General features: G+C 38.9%; 1 long non-coding RNA gene across 1 annotated transcript in view; it reads right to left on the bottom strand.

Annotated features, from left to right (window-relative positions):
- Nucleotides 1–10828, bottom strand: part of LOC141251580 (uncharacterized) — a 793387-nt gene extending 782559 nt beyond the window's left edge. Inside the window, exon 1 of the long non-coding RNA XR_012313263.1 lies at nucleotides 10575–10828. This is a non-coding gene — a long non-coding RNA (uncharacterized lncRNA). The remainder of the gene's footprint in view (nucleotides 1–10574) is intronic.
- Nucleotides 10829–15579: the final 4751 nt, after the last annotated feature.

Genomic DNA, 15579 nt, shown 5'->3' with positions numbered 1-15579 from the left:
CGTGTGTGACAATGGCCGTAACCTGGTGGCGGCTCTGAGGCGAGGCGAGATCACACACGTACCATGCGTGGCTCATGTGCTTTACCTCGTGGTTCATCGGTTTCTTAAATCGAACCCAGAGTTGCCAGATCTGCTCGTCAAAGTACGCGACCTGTCAGCTCATTTTCGCAAGTCGGCTACAGCTTGTGCCGCCCTTGCTGTGTGGGAGCAGTGTTTGCAGCTTCCGGCACACCGACTGGTGTGTGATGTCCCCACAGGTTGGAGCTCTACCCTCCACGTGTTGCAAAGGATTTGTGAGCAGAAGAGAGCAGTTGTGGAGTACCAGCTGCAACAAGGCCGTCGATATTCAGGTCAGACTCCACACATAAGACCTCAGGAGTGGACCTGGATGTCTGACATATGTACCATCCTGACAAACTTTGAGGAGTCCACCAAGATGGTGAATGGCGATGACGCCATCATTAGCGTCAGCATCCCACTTGTCTGTCTTTTTCAACGCTCTCTGCAGAGAATTAAAGAGGAGGCATTGCAGCCAGAGTATGATGAGATGGATCAAGAAGCCATAGAGGGTGATTACACACAGCCCAGCCTCATATCATCCTAACGTGCATTGGTTGACAATGAGGGAGAGGAGGAGGAGGAAGAACAGGAGCTTGTATCATGCGCTGTAGACGGTAGTAGCTGTACAACTGTCATACCATCGGTTCAGCGTGGGTGGCCTGAGGACAGGGGGGAGGAGGAGGAGGAGAGCATGGTCAGTCGTCATCTTGGTGAGGACACGGAAGTCTTGCCCGTTACCAGTCTGGCACGCACGGCTGACTTTATGTTACGCTGCCTTAACCGTGACCCTCGCGTTGTCAAAATGTTGGGTGACAGTCATTACTGGTTGGTGACACTTTTAGACCCCCGCTACAAAGAGAACTTTCACTCTCTTATTCCTGAGGTGGAGAGGTCTACAAAAATGGGGCAGTACCAGAAGGCCCTTGCTGCAGAACTCTTAAAAGAATTCCCATCTGAACACGCTAGCGGCAGAGGTCGCAGTTCGTTGCCCAACCAAGGCGTACAGGCGAGAGAGACGCAACTCCAATCCAGCAGAGGCAGGGGAACACTGTCAACGTTCTGGGACAGTTTTCTGAGACCCGCCCAGCTTACAGGCCCTGAGGCGCGGGGTACTCTCACAAGGAGTGGAAAGTTTCAAAAGATGGTGAGGGAGTACTTTGCCTACCATACCAGCGTCCTCCGTGATTCCTCTGTGCCTTTTAATTATTGGGTATCCAAGCTGGACACTTGGAATGAACTCGCTCTGTACGCCTTGGAGGTCCTGGCCTGTCCTGCCGCTAGCGTGTTATCGGAGCGTGTTTTTAGTGCCGCTGGGGGAATTATAACTGATAAGCGCACTCGCCTGTCAACTGACAATGCTGACAAGCTGAACCTTATCAAAATGAACAAGGGCTGGATTAGGCCAGAATTCTCATCACCACCAAATGACAGCAGAGTAAAATAAAGTCAAATCCACTGTGTTATTTCGGGAGGTGTATTCCCAGGTACCGCTACACACCCACACATGGATATACGCTTCCTCATTTCGGCTGTATTTTGCTCTTCTCCTTATCCTCAGCCTCCACCACCACTATACCACCAAGGTGACCTTGGTTTGTGTTGCCAGCATTGCAAGTTCCTCCGTTCTAAATTTTGGCAGCTTTTGCTTGGAAGGCATAGGCAAAGAGTATGGGAGACCCACTCCCCAATAATGGGAATAATGTTTTTATGATGCTGTACTGCATGGCTCTTGTTTGCCATCATTGCAAGTTCCTCAGTCCTATTTTTTTGCAGCTTTTACTTGGAAGGCATAGGCAAAGACTATGGGAGACCAACTCCCCAATAATGGGAATAATGTTTTTAAGATGCTGTACTGCATGGCTCTTCCAAAGGGCATTTAAACCATCTTGTTAAGCTACTGCAACCTCCACATCTCTTCCAAGGGGCATTAAAAGCGTCTTGTTAAGCTACTGCGACCTCAACCACTTTCCCCAGGGGCATTAAAACCGTCTTGTTAAGCTACTGCAACCTCCACCATTCTTCCAAGGTGCATTAAAACCATCTTGTTAAGCTACTGCGACCTTCACCACTTTTCCCAGGGGCATTGATATTGTTTTTTTATTCCACTGCGACCTCCACCATTCTTCCAAGGGGAATTAAAACAGTATTGTTAAGCTACTGCAACATCCACGTCTCTTCCAAGGGGCATTAAAACCGTCTTGTTAAGCTACTGCGACCTCCACCACTTTCCCCAGGGGCATTTAAACCATCTTGTTAAGCTACTGCAACCTCCACTATTCTTCCAAGCGGCATTAAAACTGTCTTGTTAAGCTACTGCAACCTTCACGTCTCTTCCAAGGGGCATTAAAACCGTCTTCTTAAGCTACTGCAACCTTCACGTCTCTTCCAAGGGGCATTAAAACCGTATTGTTCAGCTACTGGGACCTCCATGTCTCTTCCAAGGGGCATTAAAACCGTCTTGTTAAGCTACTGCAACCTCCACCACTTTTCCCAGGGGCCTTGATATTGTCTTTTTATTCCACTGCGACCTCCACCATTCTTCCAAGGGGCATTAAAACCGTCTTGTTAAGCTACTGCTACCTCCACCACTTTTCCCAGGGGCATTGATATTGTCTTTTTATTCCACTGCGACCTCCACCAATCTTCCAAGGGGCATTAAAACTGTCTTGTTAAGCTATTGCGACCTCCACCACTTTTCCCAGGGGCATTGATATTGTCTTTTCATTCCACTGCGATCCCCACGTTTCTTCCAAGGGGCATTAAAACCGTCTTGTTAAGCTACTGCAACCTCCACGTCTCTTTCAAGGGGCATTAAAACCATCTTGTTAAGCTACTGCAACCTCCACATCTCTTCCAAGGGGCATTAAAACCGTCTTGTTAAGCTACTGTGACCTCCACCACTTTCCCCAGGGGCATTAAAACCGTCTTGTTAAGCTACTGCAACCTCCACATCTCTTCCAAGGGGCATTAAAACCGTCTTGTTAAGCTACTGCGACCTCCACCACTTTTCCAAGGGGCATTGATATTGTCTTTTTATTCCACTGCGACCTCCACCATTCTTCCAACGGGCATTGCATTTCTTCCTAATTTTAGTCAGCTTTTGCTTTTCAATGCATAGGTGAACACTAAGGGAGACCCACTCCCCAATAAAGGGTAGAAGGTTTTTAGTATGCTGTAATCCACATCTGTTTCAAGGGGCATTGCAGTTCCTCATAATTTTTGGAAAGCCTTCCATTCACTGCTTAAGCCAACAGTGCACAGGAGACCCAGTTGCTATAGATGGAAAAAACGGTTTAGTTAAGGCCCTCTGACCTCCATGTCACTTCCAAGGGGCATTGAAGTGCCTCGAAATTTTTGTTAGGCATTGCACTCACTGCATGCCCTTTAACTGTGTAGCCAAACCACTCCTTTTGGTACAGAAACATATCCTACAAGACATGTGTTGTTGACTGGCCTGATATTGATGTGAATGGTCCCTGTTCCTCCTGCTCTTTCTCCTTTGCCACCACCTCATCCATAATTCATCACCTGAAGCTTTGTTTTAACGGGAGTCATAGAACTGGGATAGTAGCAGGAAAACACCCAGCAATCCTCGGAGGAGGTAGGATATGCGCCAAAACGCTGACCACCTCAGGCCTAGCCGCTACTACATACATGCGCTTGCATTCCAAGAAAACAAAGCAGATGCTAACTTCTATCATCATCATCATGCTCCTCATCTTGGCACTCTCAACTCCCCTGATGGAGAAGCCAGGGCCCACCGGAGGAGTCTGGTTCTCTGGTGGGCTCGTCCAATGCTGCCCTAAAGCAGGCCAGGTTAAGAAAAGTGTGGGGGAAGTTTCAAGGAGAAATAGGGGTGGCTGGGGACCGTTTATGGACACCCGGCCGCCCCCAGGCGGGGACTGAGTATGGATACCTTGCTGCCGAAGCAGCCATGAGGTAGTGGCCAGCTTCGGCCTCCTCCAAACTAAAAGGCCCCATTTCAAGTGCAAGCAAGCTAGCAGTTTGGGATTGCAGCCTGGGGGTGGGTGGGTGGCAGGCTGCATACTTGCGCTTGCATTGCAAGGAATTGGGGAGGTACAATTGAACACTGCCCTGGGACAAGGACTTGAACAGGGATAGTTGCAAGTCTGCATCTTCTGATGCGGAAAGGATCACTTCTGATGGGCACACTTTTAGGCAATGACCTGGGTGTCAGAGATGCTTCCAGGGGTCTTCCCCATGCTGTCCCATGTCTTTTCAGCACTGTATGCATGTGTCACGCAGCACATGGCCAGATAAGATTGTAAAATGTTAAAATGACATTTCCCGGTGATGCATTTGTCACGGTTGAAAGCAATACAAAAGTGCAAAAACGCATAAAAAATTCCACTTTTGAACATAGCCCAAGGTGTGTAGGAGTATTTTTGTTTTTGGTTATTTATTTTACCTTATACACAAGTCTTTACCCTGGAAAGGAAGTTCCTTAACATATTTCACAGGAAAACCGTTTCAGTTTCATTTTTGAACGTTTTATTGTGAGCCCGTTAAAGTGGCTTAATACCTCTGACCACATTGTTGACAGCAGTGACCTGGGGGTCAGAAATGTTTCCTGGGGCGATGCTCATGGTGTCCCCATGTCTTTTGAGCACTGTCGCTATCGTTTTGGGCACTTTTTAGGCTTTCTACAGACTGCCGGAGGTGCCGCCGCAAAAATGCTCGGGTCTCCCATAGACTAACATTGGACTCGTTGCTCGGGTCGAGCTTCAACACTAGTAAGAGGACCTACTTCCATCTCTAAAACATGTGGAATTGTTCTTTATGATGAGCCTTTGGACTGCAAAAGGCCCACATATTGTTGCACAGGAAATCTTTTCTGTCTATGTCCACCAGTAAATAAAAAAGGGTCTAAAATGCTTAATAAATATGGCTCCATTTTTTGATTGTTAGACATGGCTCATATGTAGATTCACTATCATTCATAAATAGCCATAAATCTCATCACATAGTCTAAAATTAAAAAAATAACACTTTTATTATTTATCTATTGCAAAATGTCACTCTTCTGTTATATTTCAGAGTAGCATTTTTAGTTTTGTAATGACTTACTATATTCCTCTTACTATATTTTACTACAATCTGCCAGCTGTGACAAGATAAAGTTCACTGTCATGATATGAAGGTGAAGGCAAAGCCATGAATGTTGGATTGCCATAAGACTTGACAGCATAAGAAGTTCTTCATCCTTAAGCACGTACATTGCTGTCACTATTAGTACATTTTGAAATTCCATAAAGCAGATATTGAGAATGGATAAACACTTCTGGTTTTATTCACGTAAATCGCAGTGATATGAATTGTAAATAGCAAACAATATCAGTATTAACATATATATAAACATTTGAGGCATTTAGTAAGCCTATGTGGGCAAACCCCAAAAATCGTCAAATATCCTTACTTCATTATGTGAAAATAAAATTTGGAAATATATTAAAAATAATTTTATTGAACTTTGTTAGTAGTTTCCTATTAAATGTATTACCCAAAATACCCCATTGCAAGTTTGGCTTTTTACATGTTAAGACAGATTCTTGGAACGCAAATTTCCCACATTTTCTTTTTGATACACTGAAAAATGAATCAATCCAGCTTTAAATATATTCCTAAATAAGAATCTCCAGTTCAAATGTAAATTTTTAATTAAAAAAATACATAAAAATTGATGAACAGAAAACCAACTGTTTTCTCTCTATCCAAGGAAAAGCAAATATTAAGTAATATAATAGATGATCTCCAATGAATCAGTATATTTTGGTCAGTCAGACAGTTTATGATTTTAGTATTTCATCAACTTTCTTGTAACTAGACCTACTTAATTCTTTTAGTGTTAGGGCAAGCAGTATGGCAGTGTTATGTTGCAGATAGGTATTGTTTTTTTTGTTCATAATTATACAGACAGGTTTTGAGTTTTCATTTATATAATTCCTCAATATAGTAACTAAAGTATTATTGCAATATAGTTTTATAAAATTATATTTACATTTATATTCACTTTATAAGGATATAGCCACCTTTGGCATGCAAAGTGTCACCCAGCTTCAGTGTCTGCCATGATCATTTTTTTTAACCTTTTCGTTTTTATAATAGCTAAATACAAACAGTGGAAAATTAAATAGAATGTACAGGAACTGGTCTTTACCGAATCTGGCAAATGGGTGGTCTAATGTGCTTCTAGCTGCACCCAAGGCATAATGCTCCAACAATACAGAAAAATTGGCTTTAGTACAATTATCTCAAAACTCAAACTATGTTGTTTTATTGAGTCTAATAAAAAATAGAATTGTTCAAATGTTAACTTGCCTTTAAAGGAGTTTTCTCATGAACAAAAGTTAATTTTAATCAATAGATCTGGGAATGATAATAATTTCCACAATTGAATGTGTTTAAATAAAATGTTCCTGTGCTGAGATAATCTTATAAATGTGCCCCTGCTGTGTACTGTGTAATGGTTGTGTCTGACTGTGCAGGAACATGGTCTGATCATACCACATCTCCTTGACAGGGGAGGAGCATAAGACTATACAGACATTTCAGCAGGGGATCACAAATGATTATTTCTTTGAAGTAAAACATTGTTTAAAAACATGCAGTGAAATGTTTTACCTCACAAAAAGAATCAGCTGTGACCCCGTGCTGTAATGTCTGTATACTCTTTTGCTTCTTCCCCTGCCCAGGAGCTGGGGTATGATCAGACCGTGTTCCTGCATGGTGAGACACTGCCATTACACAGAAATTGTGCTCAAGAGAATCTGTCACATGGCTTTTGTCAGCATAATGAATGGGCACAGATCATGATTCCAGTGATGTAATACTTATTGGGCCTTTTATCTAGCCAAACAATGGCCTCATGACCCTTCAAATTGGTCAAGTGGGGGCAATATAAGAACTGCAGAGGTATCCGTCTTTATTAAGAGGAGCACTTTCACACTTGGTTTCATTCAGAAGATGGTTTATGGCAGCTTTCTAATTGTGCCCATGCCTTGGGAGGAGCCAGAAAGTCTCATTAAAGAAGCACTCCTCCCATCAAAGTTTGTATCCTCTTAATCTATTGGAATCATTATATTATATAGCACTGTGTACTTACAATTGCTCATTTTGCCTTCTACGGAGTTAATTCTTTGCTTTTCTCTGCTCTATGTAGAAACAGGAAATCTCTTGTCCCTGTATATATCATCCCCCCCTTCAACTCCAGACCGAGCTGCTTCACTCCTCCCTGTCAGGGACTTTTACAGTGAATTTTGACTCATACAGGGAAAATTGACCTCCTGTTTCTACACAGAACTTAAAAGGATTCAGCTAGTCAGTATTTAATCACATAATGTCACAGAACTAATGGAAAAGAGAAGAATTAGCTGGAAAAAATGGCAAAATGAGCAATTGTAAGTACACAGTTCTATATAATATGATGACTGCAATATATTAAGAGGATAATAATTTTGATGGGAGTTCTTCCTTAACGTGTATGCATCCCTGGTCAGAAGTAAGCATTTAAAGCTATACCAGCTCCTGCAATCCCAACTTATTATCACGAGCTGCCCCACCAACAAAGACGAGCACAACTCATCAAAAATCTACTTGCATACTTCCTCTAAACTGCTCATCGTAATGGTGATAGAGGCACCCTTCTAAGTTGATTTAGGCTTCAAGGGGACTGGCTCGGTGGACTAAGGTTAAAGTTGCTCCAATGATTCATGGCCATCTGCATCAACTTTATGTTCTGATCTTTGGAAACGAAATAGACTACAGTACTGAAGCCATCGTATGTTTGTAATGTGAAGTCATTGTCTACTGACTGAGAACACTTATTTATATCTGTCTGCAGATCACTAGTTTTTAAGAATTATACAAAGTATTTGCTAAGCATTGTGTAGCTCGTGAGCATTTTATTCAATATTTTGTTATAAGATATGCCAAAAGACACACAAAAAATGTACTTCTATGCTTTGTAGGTTAATATACAATTATATTCTATTTAAAGAAAAATACCCAACATTCAGTATCTTCTTCCCAATAAACAATGAGACAAAGCCAATGTGTAAGCTGTATTTTTTCAACTAGTTATACCTAATGCAGAAAGACAGGAATAAGCAGAGTAGAAAGCACCTGTCAGCTCTATTTCCCAGTATCCTTGATTAGTATGAAACATTAATAGGTTACTCAGTAACCTGGGCTGAAGTCTGCCTGTGCCCACGTGTGTACGTCTGTGTTCACACAAAACAGAATGGGATAGCAGGGATTATTTCTTAATGGTTATACATGATTTCATGAAAAAGAAAAATTATTTTAATAATGCTGGTAATGCCATGGTGTTTGTATAATACCTTTAAACCAATGTTCTGTTAGAATTGCCCCCCAGTTTTATTCCCTGTAAAACAGAATATCAATAAGTTGTTGCATTGGTTTCTTATATAGAAACTACAAATTACTAGCTGTTATTTCAGAATTATTACCGATATATCTATCTGATATCACTCTTACTTATTAGATAGCAGATCCTCAGGCAATGCCTTAGCAGACAACAAAATCATATTTATATCAGGTGCTCTTGTCTATAGAATTTCTCCATTCATACACAGCACCTGTCTATGAATATTTCTATTTATCTCTCATTATATGTATTTTTTGTACGACATTTACGGCACATTAAGAATTGTTTAACAACTAAATCATCTGCATTGTTCTAGAAGCCACATGACTTTAGAGCTGACTCTTTGTGAGTAACTCAAGGCACGTTCTCTATCTAGTGGAGACTTCTGTGGAGAAATAATACATAAATGTCATGTTATATTATTGAAAGTTATTATTAGAATATATATTATTATCTGAAAATTTATATTATTTTAATAATTTTTCTTTTTTTTTTAAATGAATCATTTTATTTTAAGCTACTTTATAATATAAAATTAAAAAAATATAAAACTATTTCCTGCAGAAATCACAAGCGTCTTTGCTCGTGTAAGGGATGTACAATCCTATTATTTCAGTATGTTGAATTAAAATTAATGGTGTATATTTTATTCCAACAGACATTAATAGTCAAATCAATGCTGTCACAAGAGAGAAACAATTTATTGTTTTATTGGTACCCCTTATATACTCCACAGTAGCCAATATAGCTGTGCTGTACTGTCGGCACATGTCAATCACATGCACTGCAGTACCTGAGGAGAAACTTAATTGTGCCATTGTAGGGTGGAATCACCTAGAGAGTAGACATGATATATTTATTATTATGCATCATACATTTTAAGTACACATGGGCTGCAGCCTGCAACCCTATCAGTCTCCTTACTGTTTGTATTTCCAAGAATGAGATTGCAAGACGGATTGGGTTCATTCTAAGCTGTGCTTTTCTATGTGTTACAGCTGCTTCATTAGTATGTTAAACCTGAATAAAATGTAATATTTTGAATATTGACCTTAGGAAATACTTTTACTTACCATTTGGGAATTATCATAACATGGTGGGCCTAGAAAACAGTACTATTTTTCAAAAAGTGAAAAAAAAATTGAAGAGATTTTGAGATATGTATTAATATACTGTATATTATTATTTGCAATATATTATTTGCTATTAATTTAATCTCCACTAAATGAATACATATTTAGTCATTTCTATTTTTCATTCCTAATCCCTAGATCGCAAGCTCTTTTTTCTATAGCACACATACTTATATTTTCCGTTGTGTCTCTTTTCCTTAACTTTTTAGCTCTGTTTAATACTTTGCAGTTTTTATTACAAGATCTTCCATTTATGCTTCTTGCTTGAAATATACATAAAAAAACTATTTCTTTTCATTTTCTTTCATGTGACATAATGCAACAGTCTACTAATAAACTTGATGTTGCAATAAAATAGGAATTCTGTTTACAATGAAGATCTGAATTTTGATATTTGATAGATAAAAAAAATGCATCGTGGCATTAATAATTAAATAACATGATTTCCCGAGTGACATAAAATATACAGATTATTAATCTCAATGGTATTAAAATGGCAAGGAACCTTGAAGTTTGGACACAAACATTCCTCATCAGCTCTAAGTCAGTCTCATAGTTCCTAATTAAAAATGAAGCCTCTGTGACACTAATAAGGATTAAAGCAGTCTAAAGACCCTGAGTATATCAGTCACACACATTAGCTTGGAAGTTGATAGCAGGCAGTTTTTTTTTTCCTTATCACTTGCCAGGATTCTACCCCCTGACCCCATGTGCATCTTAGAATAGCGACACTGGCACTCGCACATCAGAAATGCACCAGCAGAGACCATTTAGGAGGGAAAACGAGAAGCGAGTTACATTAAGTACACAACAAATGCCACAAAGCCTTGACCCACTACTAGCCAAGTACAACAGCACAAGAATCCTACTAACAATCACTTGCATTATTACCTACCCTACATTTGCTGCACAATAGTTCTCTCCACAAACAGCAGATTTCAGCTAGTACCGCACAGAAGAGATGACACACTTACTGTAATGTCCCATGGAGAAGAGTTCCCATCGAGACAGTGCCACAGTCTCCACTCAGTGCAAAGGGTTAATCATCGGGAAGAAATAGCATACCATCTATTAGCAGGCAGCCCTCTTACATATTTCCACATATGATAAATCCCGGGTAAACCTGTATTTCTATTTAAACACCTTGCAGAGTAAAGCCTAGTACTGCATCTGGTTGCCAAAGCACAATCAATATAGAAGGAGCAGTATTTTATGATTGGAGAAGTTGTTGTGTTTTTGGTGGTGAAATTCATTATTTAGTATCTGAACCCTCAGCATTTCAGTATCATTTATTCATAAAGTCCCTTTTTGCCAGGAGGAAATGGATACAGCTATAGAGAGGGAGAGAGAGTGTGTAAGAGAGAGAGAGGGAGAGAGAGAAGGAATGGGAGTAACGCGGATTGATGATATTGATCAGGTACTATCTTGAAACAAAGGCTAGGTGCTCTATTTCAGTTGACAACTGTGACAGATAAAAAACAAGCAAGTGAGGGGGAAGGCTAAGGCCTTGAACATCACAAGCTTTAAAGAACGTTTGAAGAAACCATTATGACAAGCAGGTCTAGGCAAGCTGCTGCAAACGATGTATTCAGAAGATTCATTAAAAAATGATGCTTTGTTTGCCTTGTGAATATGAGCTTTCCAGCTCGTGCAGTATACTTTCCTGTCAATGAAATTAGATTTTTAGATTGAACAACGTAGTGAAGTTTCTAAAAAAAAAATAAAAATATTAGAAACAAATAAACACTGCAATTTGTTAGGTCATTTTTTCTTGAAAAGAAACGTCTGTCAATGCTCTAAATAATGGAACTCTTGGGTATATATGTTTTGTGTATGAGGGATAAAATACCCGTGCTAGATTCACACAAAGTGGCATTCCTAATATATCTTTCTATCTGCTTTCTAATTTTTTATGCTCTATTTTTGTTTAGAAATAGAATGTAATTTGGTAAAATGTAACAAGTTCTTTATGTATTTGAATGTTTATTAGCAAAAGTAAAAAAATATTTCGATTTTAGAGGTTTGATTTTTTTTTTGTGTGCTATTCATTTACTCCTTTTTAAGTTAGATTCTTGTTGGATCAGAGGGAGAGGTAAAAAAGGTACAAATAAAGAGGGTCTCAAAACTTCTTTCTATGTACTTCTTCTCCAAACGATGCCCTAACTTCTGCTGTTAACTCTGCGGGAGATCACAGTCTCACTGCAGAGTTGCAGAGTTTGTACCACACCGAGCACTGTCTGCAGCATTTACAGCAGATGATGTATTTATATATATATACATATATATATATATATATATATATAAACACACATGTATACAACATATATATATTTATATATATACACGCACACAGTATATACACATACAATATGGGTGTGTGTGTATATATGCAGTTCTACAGTATTTGAATTTTCTATCATATATATGTATACACACACATTACTTTTAATTAAAATTAAGTACATTAAATCCACTTGCCATACACTTGATTATTTAATGATTTACTCATAATTCCCAGTAATCATCACACTTTTGCTCAAGATTCTTGAAATATTATACTCTCCCAAACGGAATCTGATATAGCCTTGATATACTTATTATTAATGAAGCATTAATTGGACTGTATTGAGATTAGATAAACTTTTCTTTTAGGAGGAGCGTTAGGCTGAGTTTCCACAATGAGTATTTGGTGCATTTTTGATGACGCAGATTTTTGCTACTAAAATAACGCAGCATATTATAGTTCCAGCAAAGAGTATGGGATTTCTCTAAATGTCGTGCCCACTTTGCTTTTTTTTTTTAAGCACTGCGTAAACTGACTTTCTGTGCATTTTTTTTTAAATTTGCGACATCAATTTCTCTTGTGGAAAACATTCATTTTGTTTGCAAATTTTCCTGATAGACTTAAATGAGATTAGGAAAAATACACAGATAAAAAAGCATTTGGGGTTTCATTGTATTTCCGCAGTAGAAAGGTATTTATAAAAAATGTATCACTTTATTGAAATAAATATAAATTTGTAAAAAATAAATGCATACATAGAAAATGAAGTCAATTATTACTTATTGGTAAACCTGCATCACTAGTAAGATAATACAAAAAATGCATATGTAACAAAGAAACTCCCTAATAACAAGAGCAAGTCGCCACAAATATTATCTCATCATGTGTGAATATGCAAACAGGGATCCAGGGTCATTAAAGTCATCATCCTAGGATAGTGATATTTAATAGTGTAGACATCAAGGACATAAATATTAGAGACATTGAGCCATACCCAGAAAAGGAAATCTCAACAGCCAGAAAGTAAAAACAAATGTAAAGAGAATGAATTCATGTGTCATTATCAGCTATACATACCCACCCCTGAAACACACCAAACGAGTGTTTCCCCTGAGCTTTGTCTGCAGTATGAAGCAAGTGGTCAATGGTCTTAAATAGAAAACTTACAGAAATGTCAAGAGTGAAACAGCCAGAATAAAATTAAATAAATGTTTATTGAAACAAATATATATAAATGATAAAAAACAGATAAAACAGAGGTTGGATCCACACAGGGATCCCTTAACAAGATAATGACAGTTACCATCAATCATAAAAGAGAATGTTTAGGTATATATGTAAATCAATGTTTCACAATCCATATGATGATAAATCTTCAAAAGAGGATAAGCCAAAGTGCTAATCCCATAGTCAGGTCAAAATAAGCAGGTCATTGAAAGCAAAATAGTAATGAATAAGATGGTGAGCCACATGTCACAAACAGGTAAGCTGTGAAAGATATCCTACAAAGTCTGAAATAGCTGTCCTGATCACTTGTGTCAAACCGCAGAGGAAGCTGCAGCGAAACATATATTGGGTATATTTCAGGGGTGGGAATATATAGCTGATGATGCATGGCTTCATTCTCTTTACATTTGTTTTTCTGGTGATGCAGGTTTGCAAATGAGTAATAATTAACTTCATTCCCTGTCTTCATTCAGCCATTTATATTTACTTTATTATATGGAGCCACAACATTTAGTGTGTTTTGACTATCACTATAATGTTTTTACCCACTATGCACAGTACAGACCAAAAGTTTGGACACACCTTCTCATTTAAAGATTTTTCTGTATTTTCATGACTATGAAAACTGTACATTCACACTGAAGGCATCAAAACTATGAATTAACACATGTGGACTTATATACTTAACAAAAAAAGTGTGAAACAGCTGAAAATATGTCTTATATTCTAGGTTCTTCAAAGTAGCCACCTTTTGTTTTGATGACTGCTTTGCACACTCTTGGCATTCTCTTGATGAGCTTCAAGAGGTAGTCACCGGAAATGGTCTTCCAACAATCTTGAAGGAGTTCGCAGAAATGCTTAGCACTTGTTGGCCCTTTTGCCTTCACTCTGCGGTCCAGCTCACCCCAAACCATCTCGATTGGGTTCAGGTCTGGTGTAGCATCCCATCACCCTCCCTCTTGGTCAAATAGCCCTTACACAGCCTGGAGGTGTGTTTGGGGTCATTGTCCTGTTGAAAAATAAATGATGGTCCAACTAAACGCAAACCGGATGCAAGATGCTGTGGTAGCCACGCTGGTTCAGTATGCCTTCAATTTTGAATAAATCCCCAACAGTGTCACCAACAAAGCACCCCCACACCATCACACCTCCTCATCCATGCTTCACAGTGGGAACCAAGCATGTAGAGTCCATCTGTTCACCTTTTCTGCATCGCACAAAGACACGGTGGTTGGAAACAAAGATCTCAAATTTGGACTCATCAGACCAAAGCACAGATTTCCACTGGTCTAATGTCCATTCCTTGTGTTCTTTAGCCCAAACAAGTCTCTTCTGCTTGTTGCTTGTCCTTAGTAGTGGTTTCCTAGAAGCTATTTTACCATGAAGGCCTGCTGCACAAAGTCTCCTCTTAACAGTTGTTGAAGAGATGTGTCTGCTGCTAGAACCCTGTGTGGCATTGACCTGGTCTCTAATCTGAGCTGCTGTTAACCTGCGATTTCTGAGGCTGGTGACTCGGATAAACTTATCCTCAGAAGCAGAGGTGACTCTTGGTCTTCCTTTCCTGGGGTGGTCCTCATGTGAGCCAGTTTCTTTGTAGCGCTTGATGGTTTTTGCAACTGCACTTGGGGACACTTTCAAAGTCTGCCTAATTTTTCACACTGACTGACCTTCATTTCTTAAAGTAATGATGGCCACTAGTTTTTCTTTACTTAGCTGCTTTTTTCTTGCCATAATAAAAATTCTAACAGTCTATTCAGTAGGACTATCAGCTGTGTATCCACCAGACTTCTGCACAACACAACTGATGGTCCCAAACCCAGTTATAAGGCAAGAAATCCCACTTATTAAACCTGATAGGGCACACCTGTGAAGTGAAAACCATTTCCGGTGACTACCTCTTGAAGCTCATCAAGAGAATGCCAAGAGTGTGCAAAGCAGTCATCAAAGCAAAAGGTGGCTACTTTGAAGAACATAGAATTTAAGACATATTTTCAGTTGGTTCATACTTTTTTGTTAAGTATATAATTCCACATGTGTTAATTCATAGTTTTGATGCCTTCAGTGTGAATGTACAATTTTCATAGTCATGAAAATTCAGAAAAATCTTTAAATGAGGTGTGTCTCAACTTTTGGTCTGTACTGTATGTGCAATTGTCCATGCCTGTAATGTCCTAGGTCTTTCTTTTTCTATGTATGTATTTATTTTTTACTAATTTATATTTAATTCAATAAAGTTGTATGTTTTCATATATGTCTGACATTCTTTTTTTCTTTGGTTCTTCTAATTGTTTATGCCTTTAAGACATATTTCTTTGGCTGGCTATTGCCTTATAGGAGTAGTGCAGCAGAAAGGCAGTAAAAGCACATGTAATCTGTACAAGACTGTATCAATAATGTTGTATCGAAGCTAAGTAACTGAAAGTTTACAAATCACAGCAGTTTTATTTAAAGAATGATTTACCAAAAGG

This window comes from Phyllobates terribilis, unplaced genomic scaffold (genome assembly GCF_046119375.1).
Source record: "Phyllobates terribilis strain yellow unplaced genomic scaffold, ASM4611937v1 Scaffold_2__4_contigs__length_985480577, whole genome shotgun sequence".
Taxonomy (NCBI): Eukaryota; Metazoa; Chordata; class Amphibia; order Anura; family Dendrobatidae; genus Phyllobates; species Phyllobates terribilis.
Note: the sequence above shows the minus strand (reverse complement) of the source record. Positions and strands in the feature narration are given on the sequence as shown.